The sequence below is a fragment of the Pristis pectinata genome, chromosome 25, assembly GCF_009764475.1.
Source record: "Pristis pectinata isolate sPriPec2 chromosome 25, sPriPec2.1.pri, whole genome shotgun sequence".
NCBI lineage: Eukaryota > Metazoa > Chordata > Chondrichthyes > Rhinopristiformes > Pristidae > Pristis > Pristis pectinata.
In genome coordinates, this window is record NC_067429.1 from 27,073,831 (window position 1) to 27,089,201 (window position 15,371).

General features: G+C 39.6%; 1 protein-coding gene across 1 annotated transcript in view; it reads right to left on the bottom strand.

The window, feature by feature from the left end:
• Positions 1–11,388: 11,388 nt before the first annotated feature.
• The window catches only part of LOC127583146 (26S proteasome non-ATPase regulatory subunit 11-like), a 62,386-nt gene continuing 58,403 nt past the window's right edge, over positions 11,389–15,371 (bottom strand). The window contains 1 exon segment of the mRNA XM_052038942.1: positions 11,389–12,483. The gene's annotated coding sequence lies outside the window, so the exon portion shown is untranslated.

Genomic DNA, 15,371 nt, shown 5'->3' on the forward strand with positions numbered 1-15,371 from the left:
TAAGATTAAAGGGTTTCAGGTTTTGCTTTTTTATCTCAGCCCTTTGATCTGTTTGCTTTATTCTAACATACCTTGGCCAATTTCTAACCCAGTGTGTAATTATTTCAAAATATTATCATTCATTTTGCATTGTTCTCCAGGCATTTGTCATCCTACAGTGTTACAAGAAAAAATAATGTGCAAAATATGTCTTGGTTCTTCGCTGATCCATTATGATTGTTTCTATTAATAATAAATAAGACATGATTAGATATTTAAAGATACTCTATGTCAGATGATGATTTTGAATAGCATTTGGCTGGATTATACATACGTTGGGGAGGTACGTGGTTTTAAACTGAGCTTTACACGAATAACACATAGATAGATAATGGACGCATGAATGATAGAAAAATAGGGGGCTATGTGGGAGGGAAGGGTTAGATAGATCTTAGAGCAGGATAAGATGTCGGCACAACATTGTGGGCCGAAGGGCCTGTACTGTGCTGTAGTGTTCTATGTTCTATGTAACCGAAAGTAATTAATTATAGAAATGAGTAGTAGTTAAATAGTCATTTTAACGGTCTGTGCAGAGCATTATATGGTTCAGTGTTTCGAACTAAAACGGAATTCTAATTTAGCTTTTAATTTAATTATCTGCCCACTGCTAATTTCAGCGTCATGATATCCGATATCATTTTAAAGAGGCACGACCCCGGGTTAATCCAGGCACATCATGGGTTAACAGTTGGCACCGCCTCACGCCCACTCAGCTCCTTCTAGTCCAATATGGAGATAAGCCAGTCAATATAATCAACCAAAATTATAATTCTCTCCGCAGCCTCTCTGACAGCTTGGGGGACAATGCACTCACTGGCTGTCGGCTCATTTTGTCAGAGGAAAACAAAGGAATCACTGAAAACATAACACAATTTGCATTTTTTAAATAAATACATGAAGGCGGCCGCTCTCGTGTTATTAAAAACTCCCAAGAGCTACACATCCTCTCCAGATTTTAGGCGATAATGGGGACGCATTGCTTTCAGAGGAAAACTGGTTTCTCCTAAAACCGGACGCTTTTTTAAAATAAAACAATGCATTAGCTGCAGCTGAGAATCGATTTGTTTGTAGCCTTTTAATCCATTTAGTGCATGGATTTTTATAATTGCTTTTGGTTGGTTTAATTGGCTTATCACGGACCCGTGGATTTGCTACATCCCTGGTCTTAAAATAAATGGTGATTTAAATTCTACCCAGAAATCCAATGAAAATAATTTTCATCTGAGATTCCCAGATTGAGTCTGGGTCACAATTTGCGGGGTGTGGAATTTCATGCAAGGGGGCCATCCGCTGGCCATTGCAGGAACAGCAACTCAATCCCCTCTCTCGAAGCAAAATGCGGTCTCCTGGAGGAACTCAGCGGGTCGAGCAGCATCTGCTGGGGGGGGGGGGGGGGGGGGGGGGGGGGGTGGTGAAGAGGAATTGTCCGCGCTTCGGATCGAGACCCGGCAGAGGCTCCCTAATTTGAATAATGACCACGGGCACTGAGTTTGCTAGTGGTGTATGGGTGGCAGAATTTCCCTTAAAAGTTTGCCGCAACATGTGTGTCCATTGATAATTAAAACGTGGGAATGTGTGGTAATTGTAGTGGTTACGTTACAATACAAGGAAGTTCAAGTAACTAAATTTAAAATAAAATGTGGAGAACATTCAGTAACAGTGAAACCAGCAGATTATTGGCGATAGTTTTTGCAACATCCATCCGGTGAAGGAATCTACCGTCTTTGCCCACAAGTGACGCCGGTGTGATGACTCTTTACCATCACCTCAGTTCAAAGGTAACTAGAAATGGATAGAAAACGCTAGCATTGCCAGCAATGTCCACATTTATCCACGTGTATTCATTCACGTGCTTGGAGAGCAGGCTGATAAACTTCACCTGGTTTATTATTTCCGGCTCTCCTCTTTAAACTGTCCCTTGGGATTGAAGATAATCTGCTGCTCCTCCACTTTTGTAGGTTCCGAGGTGGCTCACACAAAAGGGGCAGACACACAGACACACGTGTGTGGGCTTAGGCACAACAGCCCTCCTCAGCTGAGCACCAGCTCTTAGTGTATGGCCCACACATGTACTGGCAAATGTTGATTCCCTAACTTGAGTCTTGCATCCTTTATTGTCATCCTTGTTTTCACAGGGCAGAAGAATATTCACATAAAGAGTAGCTGGTTTCTGGCATGAGCTGCCAGAGGAAATGGAGGTAGGAACAGTAACAACATTTAGAAGACATTTTGACAGGATTTGAATGAGCAAGACATACAGGCATATGGAATTAATGCAGGCAAGTGGGATTATTATAAAGGCAGGCACATGTCAACATCACTCTACAGAAATTGTGGATTTAGAAAATATGCCGCTCTTATGCTGGATTCATCTCAAGACTGCTATAAATGACCTTTAGAATGCCAGAACCTCTAGTTAAGCACCTGTGCTTATTCCATTCATTCTCCTATTACAACTCGTGCAGAGGGTGGTGAATATGTGTGGAATTCTTTACCACAGAGCAGTTGAGGCTAAGGGATGAAAAAAATAGATAGAAAAAGAGATTTCTAGACACAAAAGGCATCACCGATTTCAGGAAGAGAGTAAGACAATAGTACTGAGATGAGAATCAGCTATTATTGAATAGTTGGGCAGTTTAAGGAGGTGAATAGCCTACTCTTGCTCCTGTTTTTGTGTCTAAAGCTGACTACCACTTGCCTACCGTCACATACCTCAGGATAATTTTCTTTTCTCCAGACATTTTTCTGCAGCACTTTACCCATTTTAACAGAATCAGGTTTATTATCACTGACATATATCATGAAATTTGTTGTTTTGAGGCAGCAGCACAGTGAAAGACATAAAAATTACTGTAAGTTACAAATGAAAATAAATAGTGCAAAAGAGGAATAATGAGGTAGTGTTCATGGACCATTCAGAAACCTGATGGCAGAGGGGAAGAAGTTGTTCCTGAATCATTGAGTGTGGGGCTTCAGGCTCCTGTACCTCCTCCCTGATGGTAGTGATGAGAGGAGAGCATGTCCTGCATGGTGAGGGTTCTTAATGATGGATGCCACCTTCCTGAGGCACTGCCTCTTGAAGATGTCCTCAGTGGTGGGTATGGTTGTGCCCCTGATGGAGCTGGCTGAGTCTACAAGCCTCTGCAGCCTCTTTTGATCCTGCAAATTGGAGCCTCCATACCAGGCAGTGATGCAACCAGTCAGAACGCTCTCCACTGTACATCTACAGAAGTTTGTAAGAGTCTTTGGTGACATACCAAATCTTCTCAAACTCCTAATGAAGTAGAGCTGCTGGCGTGCCTTCTTCATAATTGCATCAATGTGTTGGGCTCAGGATAGATCCTCTGAGATGTTGACGCCAGGAACTTGAAGTTGCTCACCCTTTCCACCGCTGACCCCTCAATGAGGACTGGTGTGTGTTCTCCTGACTTTCCCTTCCTGAAATCCACAATCAGTTGCTTGGTTTTGCTGACGTTGAGTGCAAGGTTGTTGTTATGACACCATTCAACCAGCCGATCTATCTCACTCCTGTACACCTCCTCATTGCCATCTGGGATTCTGCCAACAACAGTGCTGTCATTGGCAAATTTATAGATGGCATTTGAGCTGTGCCTAGCCACACAGTTATGAGTGTAGGGAGAGTTGAGCAGTGGGCTATGCACGCATCCTTGAGGTGTGCCTGTGTTGATTGTCAGCAAGGAGATGTTATTACGGATCCGCACTGACTGGTCTCCCGATGAGTAAGTCAAGGATCCAGTTGCAGAAGGAGGTAGAGACCCAGGTTTTGAAGCTTGTTGATTAGTACCAAGTGGATGATGGTGTTGAACGCAGAGCTGTAATCGATAAACAGCAGCCTGACGTATGTACTGCTGTTCTCTAGGTGCTCCAAAGCAGAGTGAAGAGCCAGTGAGATTGCATCTGCAGTAGACCTATTGTGGCAGTAGGCAAATTGCAGCAAGTCCAGGTCCTTGCTCAGGCAGGAGTTAACTCTAGCCATGACCAATATCTCAAAGCACTTCATCACAGTAGCTGCGAGTGCTACCAGGTGATAGTCGTTAAGGTAACTCACCCTGCTCTTCTTGGGCATCAGTATGATTGATGCCCTTTTGAAGCAGATGGGAACCTCAGAAGGAAATGCGTTACTATGTAAAGCAGCAACTCAGGAGATGCAGCAGCGACTGGAAGACCTGCTTCTGGTCACCTCACCTTTTCCCAGACTTCTATATGACAACACTCTCCAGCTGAACATCCTCCCACCACCTAAGTAAAACTTGCCAGCTTCTTTGCAACTATTATACCACCTGCAATATTATACAACCTGCAGGTTTCATGAGGCACATTTTAGGAAAGCACAATGACAAGCAGAAATCCCAACCCTTCTGCCAAATGTACTATGTAAAAAAAACTACAGCCCTGAAATTAATCTATAGTTATATCCTCAGCCTTCATTGATGCAGGTTGTAAGACTTTTTTGGATGTTACTATTGGAACAGGCATGAAAGAGGAAGTAAGGCATATCATTCAGCCACAGCATTATTTATTCAGTTCTGTACATCAATGAGATTCATTTTAAACCAATTTGGCAGGGGGATTGGCACTCGGATACAGCACTAAAAAAAAGAGGGAAATAAAAAGGTGCAGAGAGCATTTATAGAGATAGATAATACTGAAGTAAGAAATGGTATGGAGTTAGATTAGATAAAACTAGACTAAGAGTGTACGGGGTCTAAGATGGATTTACAATGCATCCACATAAACACAATATGAATTATCCAAGGTCGCATACTCAAGGTGCAATTGACCACATGGGATTAATGCTGCTGCACAGTGACACCTGCTTACAATACTAACTATCCCAGGATACAAGGTGTTTACTAATGATACAGAAGAGACTAATGATTGAGAGGAACGCTGTTGTCAATATTGATTGAGAATATTGTTGTACTGAAGAGAGGGGATGTCCTGGAGCTGTCAAGAATGAAAGGTTTACAAACATGCATGCAAATTAGGAGCAAATATCAGTGGCTCCTCTGATAATTAATAAGATCATAGCTAATCTGAATGTGACCTCCACTCCACATTCCTGTCAATCATTGGTAAGTTTTCACACCCTTGCTGGATCCATTCAAAGACTCTGCTGCCACCACCCCTTGGGGGAAAGACAGGTCCAAAGACCCTCAACTCTTAAGAGAAAAAAATTCACTACATGTCTGTAGTAAAAGGCCGACCACATTAAATAGTGACTCTCAAGTTCTGGATTCTCCAACAAAACATTCTGTCCACATCTAGCCTGTCAAAATCCTTCAGGATCTTATATTTCAGTCAAATCCCTAGACACACTTTTAATCTCCAGCCAATACAATTCTAGCCTGTCCAATCTTTCTTCATATATGACATCCTGCCTATACCAGGTATTAGTCCAGTATACTTTCTCCAAACAGTTTCCAAGGCATTAACAAACTTTCTGAAATATGATGACCAATACAATACACAGTACTTCAAATGGGATAAGATTTATTTATTAGTCACAGGTACATTGAAACACACAGTGAAATGCATCTTTGCATCTTGAGGGATGGCTCCCTGAATACACCAACAGCCGGAATATTAACTGTCAAAACTGAGTTTTGTGTATTAATTTGCAGAGACATGTCTTCAGCAACGTATTAATACAGGAGGCTACTTAATGCCTTCCCTGATCTCTCATAAGGGTTTCAATAAGGACTGATTAACATGAACATTCATTTGTCTTCCCCTGCGTAGTTACAAATGGTACATGATCAGAATGTCCTGATGACTGGTTTCAATAGCCTTCAAGTATCAGTGGAAGTTAGATTGTGAACAAGTTTTTTTTTGAAGAGTGGTTTTTGTTTGAATTAACTAGCTGATCCCCAATTCCTGAAGATGTCCCAAATAATCCCAAACAAGCAGCTTAAAATCAATGTCATTGTTATCCTCTTTGCTATCATTGTTTCAACCATTTATGCAGTTTCCATTTTAAGAGACACGATAGTCATTGCCCCAGTTACTCCCCGTAGCAAACACATTTCACACTCATTCTTCTCAACTTCTTTGCATATTCTTAATGGTAATTTTATATTCATTATTTATATAACAATCACCAACTGAAGTGGTACGTACACGTTAGAAATCTATTTAATCCTATGTTAGATTTGCAGGCTGTCAAATATTTGAGTGTTTTTAATTTGGGGGCCTGAAGTTTGCATTTAGCTTCATCAGCGTGCAATTGTTAGCTCTGTTCAGGCACCACCATTCCAGTCCACGACTCTGTGCATCTGTGACATCTGGACAGGGAAGTATGGACACGAGGAGAACAAGAGCAGCAGGTCTAGGGTGCCAGCTATGAAGTATCCAATTAGTCCCACACTGCCCTCTGTTTCTACACGTTTATCAATTTCCTCTCAAATTACAGAAGTGAAGCATTTTCTCAAACTACGATTATACTATTTAATGAAGAATCAAAGCCATACAAATCACTGTTCTTTTATATGGAGATTATAACCATCCCCCGCCGCCCCCCCCCCCCCGCCCCTGAGCTAAAACATCTGCTGTAAATACAAAAATAGAATTGTTGGTGCTAAAAAATTTGTTTAGTCAAGTCATAAAAATTTTCATGCCTTGGTCGATCAACTTTTGAAAATGGGCGAGTAACCTGCAAGTTGAAGAAAGCTTCCCGAACAGCAGAGCTAGTGGTGAAGGTATTCAATAATATGGAATCTGAAGAATATTGAGAGTAAGATCAATATTAAGGCGGCTCAAGCATTGTAAGTTTATTCAATCCTTAGGTCCTGTGACTTGTAATCACAACTCTATTGCTGGTAACTTCCTCAGGTTCTTTCTGCATCTTTCCAAGGTTTCTGCCAGGGCCAATTTAAATTTCCAAGAAAAAGTCCAAAACTCATTGGAGACTTGAGGCTATGGGGGAAGAATGTGGTCCTGATGTGCTGTAAAATCAGGACTCCGTTGAATACATTTATCAGTTTACCATACACTCTCAATGGAATTATTCAAGGAACAGCTACATTGAGGTCCAACTTGGTCAACAGTAACAGGTACCAAATTACTATTGTTTTGAACAGACTTTGCAATACCATTCCTCTGTCTTCACAACACCATCCCACCTTCAATCCCTACTGCCCAGTTCCATTTGTTCATTGTGGATTCAATGACTAGTGCTAACTCCAAAGTCCTCAAGCAATATTCTATTTCACCAGTGCCAATGGAACCTTGCGTGTAAGTTGGCTGCTGTAGTTTCATTACAATCGAGTACTTCACTACATTTCAATGTTCTTGAACACTACAGAATGTCAGGATCTTATAAGGTACAAGTCTATGGGCCCAACAAGGCAATGTTAATTTTGTTTAACAGGCAAAACTCTGATGTATAAAGGAGAAACAGTTTAAATACTACATCTATCCAAAGGTTTTTGTTTTGAAAAAAAGACATCAATTCAAATTTATATGTAGGGTTGAAAAAAGGGACTAAGGCCCCTATCCCTCTACACATTTCCTGTCCAAGTACCTGCCCAAACACCTTTTAAATATTGTATTATATATTCCTCCACCACATCCTCTATTAGTTTATTCCTGATATTCACCACACTGTGTTCAAAAAACTTGCCCTTCTGATTTCTTAAATTTCTCCCCTCACCTGAAATCTGTGCCCTATAGTTCTAGACTCTCCTGGGAAAACACCCATGTACCCCAACTATGCCCCTCAATTTTATAAACCTCTAAGGTCACCTGTCAATTACCCACATCCTAGTGAGAATAAACTCTGCTTATCCTTTCTCTCCTTACAACAGTTACATGTTGAATTCTTTTGGACTTCGGGGAAGTTTACTCAGTCTTGTCTGGCCATGACATCACAAGCCCTCTGCTAAATTTTCTTTTCATTTGGGGATTCTGTGGGTGGCAGAATATCATGGAAATATTACTGGTGGTTACACACAGCCAACACAAATCCAAGGTGCAGCCCAATCCTTCTTTATGGATAGATCTGGTGATTTAAATTACCTTGCAAGTTAGAAGTGTCAAAAAGTAAATCTCATCTCTCTTGATCAAGGTCCTTCAGCCTATCGATTCCATGCCAATTTTGAGCAATCCTATCAATTCCATTCCCCCAATCCTTTCCCTATAACCCACGGTTTAGTCACCACCTACTCCACCAATCCCAGTTCTTCTATCACCCTCCTACAGTAATAGTAATTCACAGTAACCAATTAACTCATCAGCCAACAAGTCTTTGTTATGTGGGAGGAAGCTAGAGCACCCGAGGGAAATCCAGAGTCACAGGGAGAATGTACAAGTTCCACACTAGCACAGGATTGAACCTGGATCTCTAAAGTTGTGATACACCAACACTACCTGCTGCACCTCCATGCCTCCCGTCTCTCCATCACTTAGAACCCTGACACCATCCTCACTTTGGTTAAAACTAGTGCCTCCATGAGATCGATCAATTCAAGAATCCAAGCCCCCCAAGTGAATTTAGGAAATGAGAGAGAATGAATAGTCATGAAAGGCTTTATCTATGAGGAGCTTTTGGTCTCTGGGCCTGTACTCGATGGAGTTCAGAAGGCTGAGGGGAGATCTTATTGAAACCTACCGGATACTGAAAGGCCTGGAAAGAGTGGATGTAGAGAGAATGTTTCTATTGGTAGGAGAGTCTAGGATCCTAGGGCATGCCCCAGCTTTAAGGGAAATCCCTTTAGAACGGAGATGAGGAATTTCTTCAGCCAGAGGATGGTGAATCTTTGGAATTTGTTGCCATGGAGGGCTGTGGAGGCCAAGTCATGGGTGTATTTAAGGCAGAGACTGATAAGTTTCTTGATTGGTAAGGGGGTTAAGGGTTATGGGGAGAAGGCAGGAGAATGGGGGTGGAAATAAAATCAGCCATGATTGAATGGCAGAGAGGACTCAATGGGCTGAATGGCCTAATTCTGCTCCTATATCTTATGGTCATTAGCTTGTACCTGCCAAACCATTCCAAAAGGAGAGGTCCATTTACACACAATACATTGGCCTCCACATCGCTGTCTTCTTATCGGATGAATAAATACTTAATGTGTCATTTATTCAAAAGGATGAGTTGAGAATTGATATTAGATGTTGAGCTCTTCCAATGCTAGCTTGAGCAATCTGAAAAGCGATTCACCAGGTTGTCATTTGGGCTGGAGCAGTTCAGTTGAGAGACTAGGTCTGTTCTCCCAGGAGTGGAGGTTAAGAGGGGATATGAATGAGGTATAGAAAATTATGAAGGGTATTGATAGGGTAGACTGCAGGAAACTTCTCCCCCATGTCAGAGGTAGATAAACTGCAAGGTATAGAATTAGGGTAAGGGGGAAAAGACTTAGAGGGGGCACGAGAAGGAATCTTCTTCACCCAGGGAGTGGCAAGTACCTGGAATACACTGACAGAGAGTGGTTGAAGCTTGAGTTGCTAACAGCACTTAAGGGTCAAGATAAGCACTTAAATTGCTTAGGCATAGAAGGCTTGGACCAAGTGGTGGGAGATGGGATCAATATGGAAGGGTGCCCACTGGTTGGTGTGGATGAGTTAAGACTGAATGGCCTGTTCCCACGCTGCATGACTCTACAACTAAATTTACATTAGATGGTAAATCATGTGACAAAGAACTATAAAATTTATGAACATTTTAAAACCAGACACTGGAAACGTAGGGAACTTAGGTTAGGATTCATAAAAGTATGATGACCCATTAAAAGGTTTCTTCAAAATAATACTAGTTAAAAATCACTGAAACATAAACATGCACATAACTTTAAACAAAATACTGAATCATTCATTCTTCACCCTGCTCAACTCTCACTTAAAACAAGCTTTTTTAAAAATAGAGAAGTGAAAATAAAATTATTACTGCAAAATACAGCTCAAGACTTAAAACAAATTTGCGGCATATAGTGGAGGAAAGTCAACTGCCATCTGGAGAGAAAAATAGACCTTTGCAGAGCAGCAACAAAAGAACTATTTGGTCAAGTGTATAAGATGGCATGTTCCTCTAGATCAGATTGAAAGAACCTACCATTGCATAGTACTGAGTAAACTTTCAACTCAATATGAACACCATGCAAGTTGAGAGGCATTCATATAATTAAAAACTCTTAAAATACACTAGATCAAAGATGGAGTTTATTTTTTTTAATTGTGGAAATGTCAACATCATTCAATATTTCATATATAATAAATATATTAAAAGAGGTGCAGTTAATGGAAGAGATCATGCACAAAATCCGCACATTCTAAGTCAGATTGATCAAATGTAGCACCAGAAAAACTGCATTCAGGCTGAAAAACCCTCTCAAAAATATAAACAAAATACACCTGCACCAAACTATAAATTACTTATAGTGATCACCACAAACAGCAACTCATTAAAGCAGTTTTAGCGAACCGGAGTCCTTAGAAGTCTACTTAATCTTGATTTGTTAAATAACAAAATGTTAATCAACTGGATTGGATCTTTTAAGAATCAAATACTTGAGTACAAAATTAACCGTGTGAAATAGGAACAATTTACTTTCTCTTTGGGATCATGAAGTTTCAAGACATACACTTGTATCTCTGCCAACATTACCATTTTATACAATTCCCAGTTATTGTGTGTAAATCTGGAAGCAAGCAGAGCATTGTGTTTGAGGCACTGAAGTTTAATGTACTTGCTTCTGGTAGGTTTTTGACCAAATATCCTACTATTCCATTGCACATTGAGGTGTGGGTCCCAAACAAACGACCACACCACATGCTGCAAGTGAAAATATAATAGACCTGACAATGCCGCTCTTGGAAGGTGGGAAAAAGCTGTTCTCTTTACATATCCTCATCCAGTCCAGAAAGCCATGACAAATTAGAATCAGTAAAAGTTATTGCTGATTTTGCTGAGATTCATGAAAGCCTGTAGCAATCAGAGTCACACAAGAATGTTCTGAAAAGTGAATTGATGATACTGTCAGCAGTTTGCGTGAATTAATCAGTTTACATCAAAACACCAGAACTACTTATCTCACAGTGGGGCAAGCAAGTCACTTACTTCAATAAAATTAGTTATAGACAAAAAAAAAATACCAGGACTTTGTTGGCACAAACTTCAGAGTAACTAGCTGGAAACTATTTATCTTTTGCTTCTGAAATTACAGAAGCAACCAACACTGTAATTTTAAACATAATCCTATTGCATTCCACATCTGCAATTAAACAGCAGATAGAACATTATGACCCAAATCAATCCAGCAGCTATCTGCGCATTAATGAAACCAAGAATTAATTTCCAGAAATCTTTTGCAACCGAAATACATTTTGTGCCCACTATAAATAATTATGGACGGAAGGTTCAGGTTGCAACTGAGTAACATGCAGGTTCTATCCAAAAGGATCCTGGTGGCTCTGCACCAGGTCAATAAGCATGTGCTATGTACTCCAGTGACCTTGAAAAACTAGGTTCCGAACTTCATTAAATTACAACCCTTTTTAAAAACTTCTGGATCATTCTTTGAAATATTCCCCTTTCCACCTTTACGAATATTACTGGCTGAAAGTGGTAGTGAATTTGAAAAGGCCACTCCAGCAGCTTTTTGTGCACATCTCCTCCTCTATTAAGATACTGATTTAATATTTGCAACCTAGTTTTACCACACTCCACACACATTTCAAAGAAATTTACAGTGCCAATACTGATGTTCCAAAAAGATTTTCTTCCTCCCTCCCCCCCACCTCCCCAAGAAATTCAGATGCAGAAAATATGTACACTAACTCATCTGTAATATTTCTATTTAAAATATTGAAACATCTGTGGAAAAGCCAATATTCTTCAGTATCTAGGAGCTCCAGTGACCAATTTACAGTGTTTGCACTTTGCCTCCTTGCTAATTTAGAAATCTTAAAATAAAAGCACACACACTTTGAAAAAAAATGTTTTCTTCTTTATTTATGAACTCATCTGAACATCAGATATACCTGATAATTGTTGGTTAGCGAGAACCTTTTGTACATTTGATATTGATGGCAAGAACCAAAACAGTGACGGTATGTTTAGGAAACTGTTGGAAAACAAGTCAGGTCAAAAGCAGTGTGATGTCAGCCAGGTCCATAGAGACAGCATAGGTCAACGGTCAACCAAAAACCTCTGGGTATAACAAGGTGAGAGTTTGGTTAAACCCTCAAGAGAATGAAGAGCAGGACAAAATTTGACAAAAGGATTTTAAAAAAATGTCATACCACCCCCTGATAACCTGCTGGGTAAAGGCTACATCAAACCGGAACAAACTTGTTCTGAACAGAATGAGTTTGACGAGGGATTTAAAAACTTTCAGACTGAAAGTAGGACACACTGAAAAAATCCTAGCATTTCTCCAAGCTCCACTCTCTTCTGTCACACACTCCAACTCTCTGGATCAAAGTCGTTCTCTGTTGAAGGAAAACAAATATCTAAACATATGTTGCTAGACCTGAATTGCAGTCTGACAATGAAAGTGAAAATGGTTACAAGATTGCAGTTTAAAAAAAATCTACTTGAGAATATAGCATGGGTTTTGAAGGGAAAAATAAATAATTACCACTGAAAACTGGAATTATTAATGAATTGAATAATACAGCATAGACAGGTAGTTCTTTGAGACTCTGTAAATATGATCAATTTTTAAAAACAATTTCCCTTCAGAACCTCAGGAAGGATAAAGCAGCCTTGGAAAGAGTATGATTTACATTTACCCAAATACATGGGATTAAAGGGCAAGATGAGGGCAACCCCTTCATCTCTGGAAATTAATCTCTTTTAGATCATCTCCAATGCTAACATAAATGATTTAAATGATCAAGCATGTGCATCAGCTGAAATTTTGAAGGCAGAGACTGACAGAATTTTGTTCAACTACAGTTTCAACAGATATTGAATGAGTTCAATGAAGGCATGGCAGCCATCAGCTCTAATGTAACTGCATGGTGAGAAATTCAATGGGTTGAATGGCATTCTTTTTTTAATGCCATAAGTGGAAGTGCAACCTTAAAAAACAAATCAGGTAGATTCTACGCCAATCTTTCATACACCTAATAGGCAAAAACTTCCTTAGGTGACAATAACTTGTTATACCTCGATGAGTAATGAAACCAATTTGAATGTGAAATTCTTCTTTTAATTGGGAGAACCACCAGATTTTTTAAAAAAAAAATGGAACCACTGCCAATCATTTTTGGTCTTGTGAAACAGATACACATTGCCATTTCAGTAGTAAAGCTATTTAGAAATATGAATAAAAATGAACTGAACATCACATTTTTGTAATAGCTTATATTGAGCAGTGTCCATGCAATGTGAAAGCTCTCCTACAGAGCTTTTATTAAAAACTTGATGAGTCTGTACATTTTTCAAACCCAAAGTTGAAACAGCATCCACACATCTAAAGTGAAATCACAACTGGAATTGAAAAAAAATTGGGGTTTGCACTTTTGTCTAGAAACAGAAGACATAGGTCTTTAAGATTATGACAGGGATAGACATAAAGAAGACATTCCCACTTGCAGGCAAAATAAGACCAGGGTGCATAAATAAGAAGCCTCTAATAGGAAATTCCTGAAAACATATTCAACTTGATCATGCTTAGAATGTTTAAGAACTAAGGTGTATTTGAAAAGAAGCTAGACCAATATATGAGGAAGAAAGGAAAGGACATGGTGATGGGAGTCAGGTGGCCCAAATGGCCATTTCTGTGATGTTATTAGTATGTTAGGTACAACTATGTAAACCAAGCACTGAAATTCAGCGTGGCATTTTTAAATGTTGATACTAAGCTGACTGTCTGGCACCACAGAATGTGTGATACAGTATGCTAAAATATAAATGTGTGGATTGGTTTAGAAGAAAGAGTGAAAACAGTAGTTGTCTTCTTAAGCACGTCTGCACATTCGGGATTCCAACTAGTGACTCACTGTTCACGTATTCTGCTTAATATTTGATGATGGCCTGTACATGTTTTCAAATTCACCTTGAAGTTATCTAAGCTTCGTTGTAGAGGCTGTGTCCCTTTGGACCATCAGCTAATTTAATTGCACATAAAAACTGCAAGGCTAAACAGGGTGAACAGGAAAGAGCTCAACAACCAGGGGACATAAGTTAAAGTTGATAGAAAGGATTAAAGAGGAAATGAGGAAATTATTTTCATTCATAAACTCACTGCTTGCTGGATGGAGATGTAATTAAAAAGTACATGGATGAATGCCTGAAAAGCACAAGGCCATAGCCAAAGCTGTGAAGCAGGATCAGCACTTTTGGCTAGTTTTGGACATTGATTTTCTATGATAAGTTAAGATAAATATCAATGATAAGTTTACAGGTGGAAGATGGTGGTCAAAAACTCTTTTGCCTTTGAACAGTGTGAATAGAAATGTCATAGCAGAAATTAAATTAGTTGTTACGGGATAATTAATTTCTACTTTCAAGGTTTAAAACCATGGATGGGAATTAGTGGGCTTTAATACAATCAAGAGTAATAATGGTTAAAGTGGTCCACATAATCCACAATATCCTTTTCAGCTGCGTATGTACTGACTATCCAATCTTAAGCAAATTTTAAGAAAACATTTCTTTGCAGCTAACCTATACGACAACACTGCTGTGGATAATTTCACCAAAAGTGACAGTTGTCTAATAAGCCTCACCTAAGTTCTCACTCAGTTTCATAGTTGAAAACTCCAATTTTAGTCTAAACATGTAACATTGTCTGTTTTTAGCATGACATTGGAGGATGTATCTGTCACTTAGTACTAAAATAAAGCTAATATTTTCAATTTTCTGCTGAGTTCCATTATAATTTCAGTCCTGCAACACAGTTCAAATGACCATTGGAGTGCTACAAAGGCATTCCCTTAAGTCAGCTTATGGAAATCATTGCTTCAACACACGCTTGGTATAGAATCTGAGCTCAAAAATAAACTGGGTCATAGAACTTTGGATCAAACTGGTAACTGCAATAGTTCCCCACATTCTACTACATGTGAGAGGGAAGAGAATATTACACATGATTCTTTTTCTTCTATATAACACATAACAGAATAATCAGTTTCTGGCAATTAAACTTAACTACCTGCAGAATTCTGATCAGCATTCTCCCCCCACCCCGAGACTTCTACTCAGGCAGTCAAGTAAAGATCAAAGGATTGGGTGGCATAGTGGGGCAGCTAGTAGAGATATTGTCTCACAGCAGAGACCAGAGTTCAACCCTGACTTGCATGCAGGGTTTGCATATCTCCTTGTGACTGCTTGGATTTCCTCCAGGTGCTCTTGTTTTCCTCCCACATCC